The sequence below is a fragment of the Stegodyphus dumicola genome, chromosome 4, assembly GCF_044657685.1.
Source record: "Stegodyphus dumicola isolate Sdum_Otavi_A_Nest chromosome 4, ASM4465768v1".
In the NCBI taxonomy this organism is placed as follows: domain Eukaryota; kingdom Metazoa; phylum Arthropoda; class Arachnida; order Araneae; family Eresidae; genus Stegodyphus; species Stegodyphus dumicola.
In genome coordinates, this window is record NC_140771.1 from 5,368,641 (window position 1) to 5,382,299 (window position 13,659).

Below are 13,659 nucleotides of genomic sequence, written 5' to 3' on the forward strand. Positions count from 1 at the left end.
CCGTTTATAGGAGTATAGGAAAGAACATAGCGAAGAATAATGTTTTGCTGATAATAAGCATTACGTTCCAAAAGTGAAAATGATTATAATGGAATATGTATAAACATTTTAATAAGCGAGTGACAATTTAAAACACTTGAAGTTTTTTGAAATTCAAATAACGCCTTTGACTATCAGTGGGCGTCTTTAATACAATTCAGAGTCGTGGGCCCAGCTGAATCTATTGTATGTTAAAAACCATAAGGTGCAGATAAACTAACAGTTAACTGAAAATATTGTAAATTGTCGGTAACATGCCGTAATATAACGAACGCTTTATGTTTTAAGCCTACTTTAAATATGCTCCGAAGATTTACGTCAGATTGCAGTTGACAAAGGGATTTAAAAACAAGCCCCCCCTTTTACTTCCTTGTATGAAGTACAGACAGCATTGTTATCGCCAAAATTTCTGCTAACATATTTCAGCGTAAATATCCATTTTGACAGCTTCCACTTGATTTATTTATTTATTTATTTATTTATTTTTTTTTCGCCCGTAACATCCGTTTGGATGAACATAATAAAGGACTTTTTCCTAAATGAATTGTAAAATGAATTGGATTCAGAAGAGTTTTTTTTTTTTTTTTTGTGTGTGTGTGTGTGTGTGTGACATTCTATACGTACTTTTTATGCTGGTATTTCGCATAACTTAAAAACGAGTCGCCATAGAACGTTGAAATTTTGTAAATGGACTGCTGTAACATTCAGTTTTGCCCCCCTCCTTTGGCTTGCAATCGCATAGATATATTCCTATCCAGTTACCCAGCTCGGCGACCTGAGCATTTTTATTCTTTATATGTTAGTAAGTTGGGAATTTTTTGCTTTTAAAAGTGGTTGAAGTATGTTGTTCTTATATTCCAGTTAAGGTTTTAATGCCTTTAGTTAATCTGCAAGCGGTAGTTATAGAATTATCAACAATTTAAAAGTTTAAACAGCGCTAGGCCTAACAAGGCCGCCATTTGTTTACCTTTAAAACTCTTAGTAGAATAATGAAGTGAGTTGGTGCACGAACTTCAGTGTCTTTTTGCCCATTTTATGCACTGAATTTTTTTTTGATAAAAAACTTAAATTGTAAAAAAAAAATGTCCCTTGTTTTTTTTTTTTTTTTTTTTTTTTTTTTTTTTTTTTTTCCCCCACTGTTTTAAACTATATTTGGTATTTTAGGTTGTAGAGTTCCTCACTTTATAAATTCTAAGTTACTGTTGGAAGTGAAGAATCGTAAGAACTGATAAGCGAATAATCGCTTGAGTTCGTGTGACACGAAACAACAAGATAGAAGGGTAAACTAGCTCTTTATTATTCCAACTAAAGTTTAACAAACTCCGTCTCGGAGTCATCAATAAAGCCGACACTTGGGTTTAGAACTTAAGAGACTAAGAATAATACTAAACTAATCTTAACTAAAGAGATATAGCCGAAGCTATCAAGATTCTAACCGAGTTGGCCCCTTAACGTTAATAGACTGCGAAGCTATCAAGGGCCTAAAGTACGGCCGAGCGTAATAATAGCTTACGAGAGTAGCCTAAAAAGGCGGACGCTTGCAGACAGAATACCTGGTATCACTCTCTCTCTAAGACCGAAGAACTTCGCGGTTAAATACCGCTTTTCCTCAGTATGTATTCAGACGTGATTCTAAAACTACGTTCTAGCCGGAAGTATTAAGTTGAAGTTAAGAATCGACAGGAAAGGAACTTAAAATTTAACTGTTAATAAAATTAACATAATTCTTACAAGGTTTTCCTGTATTTTACAATTTTTAATGAAGATGTTTTAAGTTTTTACATGCTTTTGCCCTGCCGCGAAATGAGAACAGAATTAATTGAATGAGAAATATATAGTAATTAAATTGGAGGAAATAAGTTTAAATGAAGTGCAGCAAAAAATGTGTATAATTTAATAGGCCGTACAAGTCAGGCGGCGTGGTCATCACAAGTATATAATAACTGAATATTGTACTGAAAGTGAAAGAGTAGTATTGTTGTATGAAGAGTACTATTGTTATTATCACATTTGTATGAATTGTTGTTGGAATATACATCTGAAAAAAATGGTAGGTTTAAAAGAATGTTTGAAATATTAAACTTAAATAAGGATTCTTCAGGAAGGATGACGTGAAATTTTTTGTCTTAACACTATTTCTTCCTTTTAAGCTTGTAGAGACATTAGGTATTTTGGACGCAGGAGAGATGAAAAATTAGCAATGCATTCGCCGGGAATGGAACCGCGGACCTCTAGAATACGCGCCCAGCGTGCAGACCACCACACCACGAAGGCATGCCAAGAAGGCAGGCGAAACACCTTATAAGCTCTTTACTATTGTATTCTGAGTCGTGATATATTGTGTTATCTGCCAGTTTATTAGCTACATATTTATTTAAATTGTTTCTAATTTTTGTTCATTTAGTTAAGGGTTTCTTAAACTGTGGGTCGCGGGACCTGCAGCAGGTGGTCGCCAAAAATTTTAGCAGTTTTGATATTTCTTTAACTTATTATAATAATTTTACAATTAACAAATATTTTTATATAATGTATCTGAAAATAGATAAAGATAGGACAACACAGGCAAATTAAAAAGCGAAAACGTTTCGACGCACTCTTTTTTATAATATAAAAGTTCATTTACCGTGCTGCGCACCTGCCGCTGTCATTTCGTCTGTTACTTATTTAAAATTGTCACATTGTTCTATGTCTTAAAATTCGAAATTAAAGTTAATGACCTCAACTCCAATAGTATATTACAGTGCAAGTGAGGTAATTGACAGTTTCACTCACGCGTGTGTCGGATTTGCGGAATACTTATGGAGTCACACAAAATTTTTATAAATATTATAGGATTCTGGGAGGGTCGCGAAAAAATCTCAGTGATAAAAAGGGGTCGCGACTAAAAAAACGTTTGAGAAACCTCGATTTAGTTCATTATCATTGCTGAAGTTAGCTTTAAAAATGTGTAGACATATTATCAGTTAATAGTTAGCATTCTTTGTTACACAGTCGTATGTAATGTGCGTGTTCTTTTCCTCCATAATAATCCGTAGAAAATAATTGCAAGTAGCTGCTCCGTTCTAAATTGTTATGCCCCTAATTATACTTGACAGTATTTCCAATTAAATAAAGCTGTAATTTTATCTACATCTTCACCTTTTTGTATTATATTCCGATTCTTATGTTACCATTTTTGTGAGGAAACCGTTTCTGAGAGATAAGACTCATTCTAAGTCATTTTGTGTTTGCCCTGGTATGCATTATTCTCTGAGGTATTTGTGACAGTGTCACAAGAGAAAATTCCTGAAGGCAGCTTTGATAGTGCTGGGTCACGTTCTATTCGATTTCACCCTCTACAGAGTTAACACGAGCGATGCTTTGTACTCCTGCTGTCAATTGTTCTGATTTATGTGAGAATAAATCTTCACATTTTATGTAATCTTCATTTAATTAAGTCTGAAAAGTGACACTACATTTTCTTTAATTTTCTCAAAAGAGATTTATTAATTTATTTTGCATAACTGTTAATGTATTTACAAAATATGATTTTGCGAAGCTGTGTTATTCAAATACTATACGTAAAGGGGCTTCAGAATAATTCAGTAGAAAATAAAAAACAGTGTTCAGTGAGTAATAAGACATGTTTAGTTATTAAGTTTACTGAGTTGTCCCTTTTTATAACTGCTTTTATATTTTCCCCTTTTTATAATATTCAGAAGATGCTGCCTTTGATAATATTAAAAAATTTAGAAGCTTCATGCGCATTTTTCGATGATATGGATTTAATTAGCAATGTTTTTTAAAGTTATGCTTTATTATTATTTCGGCATATGTTCATTATGTTGAAATCGATAATAGGTGCCTTTTATTTTATATACCCTTTAAAAATGTTTGCATACATATCTTGCGTATTACAAAGTACCACAAAATGAGAAACAGTCTACAAAAATTTTAACGAAATAGCAGTGAAATCAAAATAAATTCTAAAAAGATCTTTCAGCGTTCCGTTTTAAAAAAGTTGCACTAAATTATAAAGCTTGCTCTAATCCATTGACTGGAATGTTGAAATATTATTGAAAACGAAAGATATTAATGCCCTCCAGAATTTATTAACTAATTCAAATCAGCATAAAGGAAATGAATGATTAATGAATTTTAACGTCTCGAATCAATTCCTATATAATTCACCAAAATTTCATTGTGTTTGTGTTTTTAATATTTTCTCAATTTAATGCTGAATCTTACTACGAGTTACGAATCTTACTACGAGTAGTGAACGTAGTGATTTTGTTTCGTGAAATTAATCTATCATAAATTTTATTGTGTGGAAAATGTACTAGCTGTACTCACTTTTTCGGTATTTTTAAGGAAATATTAAAGCTAACTTATCACAAATTAAAAATTTAGGGTCTGTTAAGATATCTGAAATTGTATTATCAGTGTATCTTCACGTTAAATTTTAGATTCATGATTCAGTAGATTGAATTTACTTGTTTATGGAGTCGTAAGCATTACTTTAGTTGACCTGTCAGTAGAGCAAAAATTATTAGCTAAATATACTCAGTGGTGTAACTATCATTTGCATCGTTTTATATTTAGTTAAGCGATAAAAAACAGAATCATCATCTCTTGCGCTCTCCGAGAGAGAACACATGAACCAGTAGTTGCGTAACCTTCTCTTTGTTCTTTGCAGTCACGAACGAAATCAATTTGAATTTCCGATTGCGTGACCAGCTGTCCGAATTGCATTTAATGCGTGTCTCTACATGCGATGTGATAGTAGTGAATTTGCGAGCGATTGTGTTGAATGAAAATAAGCGAGATAGCAGTTGCTGTGCTGTACCGCCTGTGGGTACTATTTGTACCACATAGCCACTTTTTGCAGTCACATATAAATATTGTGTGTTCATATGGGTATGCTGATAATTTATTACCAACGAGTTTATTGAATAAATAATGGAGACGAGACTCTTTTTATTGAATAAATAACTGGCTGCTGAAAAAGATCTTACGCTATTAAAATTTTTGATAGATGGTTTTATGTTGATCCTCAAGACTAAAGATTAGATTTAGAATTTTCTTGATGCATCATATTTTGGTAATCTCTTAATCCGATTCGACTATTTCACGATGCTCAGTTCCCCCCCCCCCATACAAATAAGTACTTGAGTATGTATGCGTTCATTCGAGAAATAATAAGCTTAAAGAAATGATAAAAATTTACCCACAATATATTTCTTGTAACTTTATAATTCTCTAGATGCGTTTTAAATTTTGGCGTGAATCAATAAAGTGAGGCTGTATCAAACAATAAAAATTTATTGGTTTCAAGGTTGATAAGTGAATTTGCAAGAAATGAATGTTTTATTAATATTTGATCAATTTTGTTCCTCTGCGCCTGGGTGGTTTTTCACGTCATACGTGTGCTTAAATTGATGTGACGTCTGATTATTCCCATAACAATTTCAGGAATGATGTTAACTTTTGTCTTGTATTTGAGGATTAGATAGTACGATTCATAAGTAACTTCAGATGTTTATATAAGTTTTGTTAAAAGACGCGAAACTGGAATTACAATATTTATGTCACCAATGTATACAATTAAAATTATTGTACGTATTATTTCTGTAATCCAAGAAGTGTAATGGTCCATTCAAGTTCTTTCAAGTTTCCTCGGGTATGATCTTTCTGCAGCTTAATTTGTCGTTCGATGCTGCCCAGCTTTATCTGTAAGAAAATTTTATAAAAGTTGCTCAAAGTGGTGGAAGAGTTGAACGCCTTATGTGTCTTAAATGGACTTCTTTAGGTTCTGTCTGTTTCGCATGAAAATCAGAGAACAATGTTTAGGCCTATGTATTCGTTAAGTACAGATGTACGTAAGCTAAATCCCCTGAAAATGGATAAACATTTGTGATCGATGGTCTTAACCCTTACCCTCTCGTGATTATTTAGAAGGCAATCCATAGCTTGGGTATGGAACTAGCAACATGCCAGATAACATCGAGAGGGGGGGATTGATTAGCGTAGATATTAATTTTAGAGTAAAAGCGTTTTTCAGATTTCTTTCTTTTTGGATAGGTTTACTCACCTACCCACTTACGACAAACAAACCAGTAAAAAGCCACAGTTCCTCTCCGTCTTTCATTCATATCATTTATGTTGTTTCAGATTTGACGATTACTGCCTATGCATCAAAATCATGTGATCTGATGCCTTTTATATCACAGTCATACGATTAGATGCTGTAACTGATCTGACTAATCGTGGACATCCGCGACATTGAAATTCCATTTAATATACAGCGCATTAAACATATAATGGGTTATTTCTGACTCATTTCCAGGAATATAATATTCATTCGTCTTGAATATTTGAAATGTCCTGTCGGTAAATATTTGGGTGTATTACTTTTCTCGTCTTATTTAGGTTACAACCATTAATAGAGCGCGAGTTGCGTCCAATAAAATCAAATATGTGAGTATTGTTCTTCTTGCTTTATTCTTTGTATAGCATTTGTTGTTAGTACACACTGCTGAAGGACTTAGATTAAAAAAAGAACTCGTTTTTTCCATCGATTTCAAGCATTGCCTTAGCTGTGAATCGTCATGTTAAAAAAAATATCGCGCCTCATATTCGAACTGTTTTTTTCCCTCTCTTGTTTTGAAATCTTTGCTAACACTTTTATAATTTCAGTATAACATAAATGGGACGTTGTTGCAGAATTTTGCGAAAAATGTCTTCCTTAAATTTGTGCTGTACGTGTAGTTACTGTTCTACTAAACGATTTTTATGCTGCTGCGTCGAGTTGCCACTCTAGCATTGCTATGCTTCCATGGTAGTAGTTTGGCTTTGAAGTTTGGCTCAACTGAGACAGTTTTCGATTTTTTTATAAAGAATTATAAACTCTTAATTCGTGCTGTCTTTTTTTTAGCCAGTTCAGCTGGCAAGAGGAATACGCTTGGCTGGAATCCGGCAGAGCTGATTTTTCGTATCGAAAAACCTAATATATTCTACATTGGCAAACGAACCAAAATGTATAGATGATAATTCGTCATATTTGCATTAGGTGGACTGAGTATCATGCCTTTCCCCAGCCGGGCTGAAGGGGAAAAAATGAAAAGTATGTTGCATCCACTATTCGTATGTTTGCGTTGTAAGTGGTTAGTCTGATCAGTTAGAAAGAGGGGTATCTATCATTTGAATTTCGGCAAGAACATAATTGATTTTTTCATGTTTCTTACTCCGAGCACTTTATAGGCTATAATTTACAGATGTTCTGTGGAACCACGTGTCAAGAAAATACGCTCATTGATCCTTTACCATCACATTAACACCGTTGTTATGATTATATTCCGTAATGTCGGAGAGAATATTTTATGGTATGCGCTTTTTCCAGACGCAAATGCATTTAAGATCAAATGCTAAGTTTTAAAACTGAATCTCACCTCATCATTAGAGAGAGTACAGGCCTATTATCCTGTGATATTCTCCAGTTATTGTTAGATCAATGGAATACAAAACTTGGACTTTCTGACTTGCCTTTCGTATCAAGCTTTCGTTCCTTAAGCATTTTGAGTTATTAGCTGTGATTCGATGACTTGAAAGCTCTGAAGTTAAGGGCCTAATAGTTAAGCGTTTCTTTTGCGACGGGCAGTTATGGTCAGAAAGCGACTCCAAGAAACGGTCCCTTCCTCGGTGACCTTGTTTTCGTTTACTAGCAATAGTTTAAAATGTGAAAATTGTTTGCTGGAGCATGTATTGTCTTGAAACATTCCTGATTCTTAAAAATTCGCCGTCTTTGTGTGTTATATTTCGTTATGGCTAAATCTATTTTAGTATTTTGTTTTATCCTTTGGACAAGGTTGAATAAAATTTTTTCTTTGATCTCTTTTTAGTCCAAAGGGCTTCTATTTCATATTTTGTAAAACTTTAACGAATTTTTGATTAATAAACTCGAGAATTTCAAAGCGAGCTATGGCAACGTTGTACAGAAAAAACATTTTTATCTCCAGCGCGCGAGACTTTGTATAGGAAATTCTAAAGATATTCTCACTTTAAAACAATTTTGCGATGTTGCTGTTGAACTGAATTTTATGGTTTAAGTGCGAAGAACGTGATATTTAATAAATAAAGGAAGCTGACAAAATGTAAAAAAAAAGCCCCGTGGACACAATTTGAAATCTGAAACCTTTCAGATTTTCATTTATTTATTTTTAATTTCTTCCTATGTTCAATTTGTTTTGAAAATGCCAATGCTTACACGTCTCAGTATCTTTGAGAAAGACATTTATTAAGCTGAGTTTTTTTTTCGGCCGCCAGTCGAGCAGGAGCCGAGTCTCCGATTGAACTCCAGAAATAGATTTATTTACAGCGTGGTATCGAATGGTGATGACCAGTCGACAGATTCTATCCAGAAGGATTTGTTATTTTGACCACAAGTAGTAGTGTAGCGATAAGTCATCTTATAAGATAACGGGTTGAAAAGAATTAATTACTCTGTCATAAGTTATGTTATCTCTGCATAAATCCACTTTTATGTATGCCAACAATAGAAATCTTTTTAATTTTTAAAAACACATGATTAATATGAAATCTCTTTATGATTGTTAAGTATTTGCTATTAAGATTATATTATTGCTGCTTTAAATTGTTGCTTGAGTCGTCTGTTTAGTACAGGGCTTCTCAAGCAGGAGGGGAATTTCCGCAGGAAATTTCATATTTTCAGAGGGGGGGGGATGTAGTCAGCCTTTTATTTAACTGGTAAATAAATATTTTGTTTCAGTGTATGAATATGAATTACTTCGGTTTTGGTATTTATCAACCTTTTGTACACATTTTGTTGTTTAATTTTTAAAACGGGTTAAAAAAATATTAAATCTTGATAAATGTATGTATTTATTTTACAAGTTTTGTAATGGAAGGGAGGGGAATGGGTTTCTAGGAGTGGTGAAAGTAGTGTGTGGGGGCAAAGAAAGCTTGAGAACCCTTTACCAAACGGATCTTAGTAGTAGTAGTAGTTCTAAGAAAACTATATTAGGTATTTCTCCCGCCTTCTTAGCATGCCTTCGTGGGGTAGTGGTCAGCACGCTGGGAGCGTATTCCAGTGGTCCGTGGTTCGATTCCCGGCGAGGACGTTGCTCATTTTTCACTTCTTCCTGTTTCAAAAATAACCTAATGACACTACAGTGGCGCTTGAAATAAAAGGGTGGTGGATGATTATTCTCCACACCCAGGATTTGGCGATTGGGTCCCCTAAGCCCCAGTCGCTGTTTAAAAAGGGGGAGTATATAAGGTATTTCTCCCGCTTTAGCATGTCTTCGTAGTGTCCCGCTTTAGCACACGCGGCGCGTTTTCGATAGGTCCGTGGTTCGATTCCCGGCGAGGGCATTGCTCATTTATCATCCCTCCTGCTTCGAAATAACTCTACAACTGTTTACATTACACAAGAATACTCTTCACTTAGCGAGAAGTAAGAGCGAATATCATGTATATGTATATGACGTACATACGTACGTACGTAGAGACGCCACGAAAAAAAAACTCTTCTGAATCCATTTTAAATCCGTTTTATAATTCGTTTGTGGAAAAAGAGTTCGTTATTCTGTTCTTACGTAGAGATGTCACGCAAAAACATGATTAAATTGCATTCGATCGCGGTGAAAATGGATATTTTCATTGAAATATGGTACGCGGAATTTTTCGTGATTACAATACTTCTTTTACTTCGAACAAGGAAATAAAAAGGTGCAATCGTTAATATCTGAATAGCATTGTAATCAGTTTTTAGTATTTTCATTTGTAATAATGAATTTAAGAAAACGGTTGTAAAACTTATCAATCAGGCTCTCTGATAGGAACTTTTATGATCCCTATAATCCTTAATTAGATCTAATTTCCCATAAGGGACATATATGCTGAGCAAATATCAACTAATATCTGTGTAATTTTAAAACAACATTTTGTTGCCAAGTGTAGAACTTGAGAATACTGCATAAATACGATTAGATTTGTGGAATGCATGTCGAAACGCAAAAAGGATTTCAATATAGAATTTCTCACTTTAACTGTAGATTGAGTAAGAAAATAAAATCTGATTCGTCTTTTTCTTATTTTTAATTTTACGAATTTGAGTAATGCTAGAACCAGGAGCTTTCTCTTCATAGCATGTGTCTTGTTCTGTTGTGCGTCACTTGCTTGCTCAAAATTTTATCTTATAGTCTGTTGGGCTGTATGGTAACGTTTGCTTAATTCTTAAAATCCTTAAACACAGATCTTACTTAAGATAGGTAAAAGTCCCTTGCTCTCTGTTTATGAATAATAACCCCCCAAAAAAGAAAACAGTCTTCTTTTACTTGTGCGGGTAAAGAGAGAAAGAGAAATAACTTTCTTCGTGCGCTCTTGAAGCCAGTAAAAATCCCCTGATTAATTAAATCTATCCCCAGGACCGTGGCGAATTCCATAAATCAAACCCCCTGCCGAAATGCGTTAAATAATACACTTCTTCTGAGCCGATTTTATCCTCATTTTGGCAGCTCCAGTGACATTCTGGTGACGCCCACGGCTTCTTTTCCCCCCTTTCCCCAACCCTCCACCTGTAATAAGAGGGAAGGAAAAAGGAATAAATGAAATATTAATGCTTGGGTGTTCCTCGAATATCTTGAAACCGACTGAAAGAATGCTTGCATGGTGTAATACCTCATTTTTGGCGATATTTTAGTCCTTTAAGATGATTCATATCTCCTTAAATGTTGCATTTATATGGGCTGTTTTCCGTGCTAGAAGTGCTCTTGGGTGTGACAGACAAGAAAGCACTTAGAGAGTAACTCTACAAGATTGATTTACAAGCTTGTTCCACGTAAGTGAGAAAAGTCGGAGACCAATTGACTGCACTGCCCACAAATTTGAGTTATATGGATTCGGTAACTTTGTACTAAAGCATGCTACGGTTCTTTGCCAATGGAAGAAATACGTTGTTGGTAGATTTTCTGAATGGAAAAGCATGAAAACGTCACGTAATAAAGGCTCGGTTATCGATCTCTGGTGGAAATGGTTTTAATTATTCTTAAGTTGAACGGCAATACATAATATGTAGGTAGAAACTATTTATAAGTGTACGTAAAATACACATACGCTTCCTTTTCTTCTTAATTAGAGAAGTCCGGTAGACTCTTAACTTGCTTTAAGAGAAGATTAGAGTTGTTGAGAAGGTTAATGTCATATGTGAAAGTTAATGTATATGAGTATACCCCATGTGTTATATGTACACATATTTTGCTATGGAAAAATATGTCCACGCAGCTGCCTTCGGTGGTGTAACAGTGGATTTTATCGCTGAACATAGGTGCTATTATGAATGTTATACAGATTGTTTGTGGTCTCTCCATGTAAATTGGCAGATTTATAATGTAAGAGGCCGACTTATCTCCACTTTCAAGGATCCTTTGCTCTCTATCTTAAAACACAGGGCTGTATTATTTTTTACTTCCTTGTACGAAGTAAAAAGGAAGTATTATAATCGCGAAAATTTTCAGGCATCAAATTTCAACGAAAATATCCATTTCGACCGCTATCGAATGCAATTTAACGATGTTTTTACGTGACATTTGTACGTAAGGACACAGTAAAAGACTCTTTTTCCCCATAAAAATTATAAAACTGATTTAAAATGAATTCTGAAGAAAATTTTTCGTGGCGTCCGTGGCACGTTTCGTGATACGTACGTATCTCGCATAACTCAAAAACGAGTATCCCCAGAACGTCGAAATTTTGTATGTAGGACTGCTATAACATGTTAGATGTGCACCTCATATTTTAGTTGCAATCGGCCGCACCAAAAGTATATATATATATATCCACTCTGTTACTCGACTCAGTGAGCTCAGTTTCTTTATTCTTATATTTTTTAAGTTGTGCATTTTTTGCTTTAAAAATTATTGAATTATGTTGTTCTTATCTTCCGGTTAAGGTTTTTATGCTTTTAGTCTATCTGCATGCAATATTTGTGGAGTTATCAACAATTTAAAAGTTGTTAAGTTTGGCTAAGCCTAATGAATTTTGCGATGGCGGACATGTTTGTTTACATTTCAAACTTGGCAAAAAAGCGGATTTGTTGCCAATCTAGAGACACTAACTTCGCAACAACAAAGATAACGCCTTCTTTTATTATTGCGAATTAAATCATGCTTAATCCATTCTGGAATTTATTCGAGGAAATAACTGTTTCAGATTTATATCGTTATTTTTAATATGGATATTTTGAGTTTTTATGTATTTTTGCCTTGTCGGGAAGTGAGAATTGAATTAATTGAATGAGAAATACTGTATCGTCCGTGAAAAACTGTTTGTTTTGTTTTCTTAATTTCTTTTATTCATCGTTTTAGATTTATTATAGTATTTGAATAGAACATGTGGCAACGATTCGATAATTCTTCAAATGATATAAATTTATATGCATTCTAATTTTTGATATGAACGAAAGATTTTTAATATGAACGTATCATTGACAACAAAAGAATCTTCAGTGTCACAGCACTCAAAGTCTTTGATGCAACCCAATTTGGCCTTAATTTCGTTCAGGACGAATTAATATCATTCTCAGTTAATGTCACCTTTTGCCCGGCTTTGTACGTGTTGCCATGCTTTGTTAAGCAATGAAAATTATTAAAATGGTGTTTCAGGTAGTACCTCTACATTGCAAAGCTGACTTGAGTATTCATTACTCCCGGACAAAGTTACAAACGAGTAGTATATACGTACTATACGAGTATAACGAGTACGACGTCTTTTGCTTTATATTCCCCTTTCCAGTTAGATTGTTAAATTTTGGTTGCAAACCACGAGTGAACGTGAAAGTGCTTTTGTATTAGAGTGATTAGTTTGTGGAGACATTAGGTTATTTCGAAAGCAGGAGAGATGAAGAATGAGCAATGCCCTCGTCGGGAATCGAACCACGAACCTCTCGAATACGCGCCAAGTGTGCTGACCACTACACCACGAAGGCATACCAAGAAGATGGGAGAAATACCCTATATACTCTCCCTTTTAAAGGGCGACTGGGGTTTTAGGGAACCCAATCGCCAAATCCTGGTGGTGAAGCATCATCATTCACCACCTTTTAGTTCAGGCGTCACTGTAGAGACATTATGTTTATTTTGAAGCAGGAGAGATGAAAAATAAGCAATGCCTTCTCCGGGTCTCGAACCACGGACCTCTCGAATACGCGCCGAGTGTACTGACCACTACACCACGACGGCATGCTAAGAAGGCGGGAGAAATACCCTTTAAGTTTAAAAGAGACTAAGAAGATTATTAAGTATTGTTTTGAGTTAGGAATTTGAAAGTATATGCGACAAAAACGTGCATTTCTACATGGCTAATATAGTGAAAAATAGGAGTTTTTAGCAATTTAGGAGACGAGATCCAGGTATAATGAATGATTGATACCAAATGATGAATGCTACAGCTTAAAACTGAAAACAATTGGGCATTTCCGGATCTTCTTAAGCCTAAGAGTTAAAAGTAAATAAAAGTCATCTTAGCATAATCGCAAGGAAAGATTATTAATTACTGCCTACTACTCTGCTATGCGACGCCGTCTGGCTTGGTCGACGTCTCCAGACAGTCCTCCCCCTGGCCCAC

The 13,659-nt window shown here is 34.7% G+C and overlaps 1 protein-coding gene across 4 annotated transcripts in view; it reads left to right on the forward strand.

Moving 5' to 3' along the window:
- Positions 1–13,659, forward strand: part of LOC146997469 (rho GTPase-activating protein 39-like) — a 256,069-nt gene that overhangs the window by 96,453 nt on the left and 145,957 nt on the right. The gene's annotated exons all lie outside the window — the stretch shown is intronic.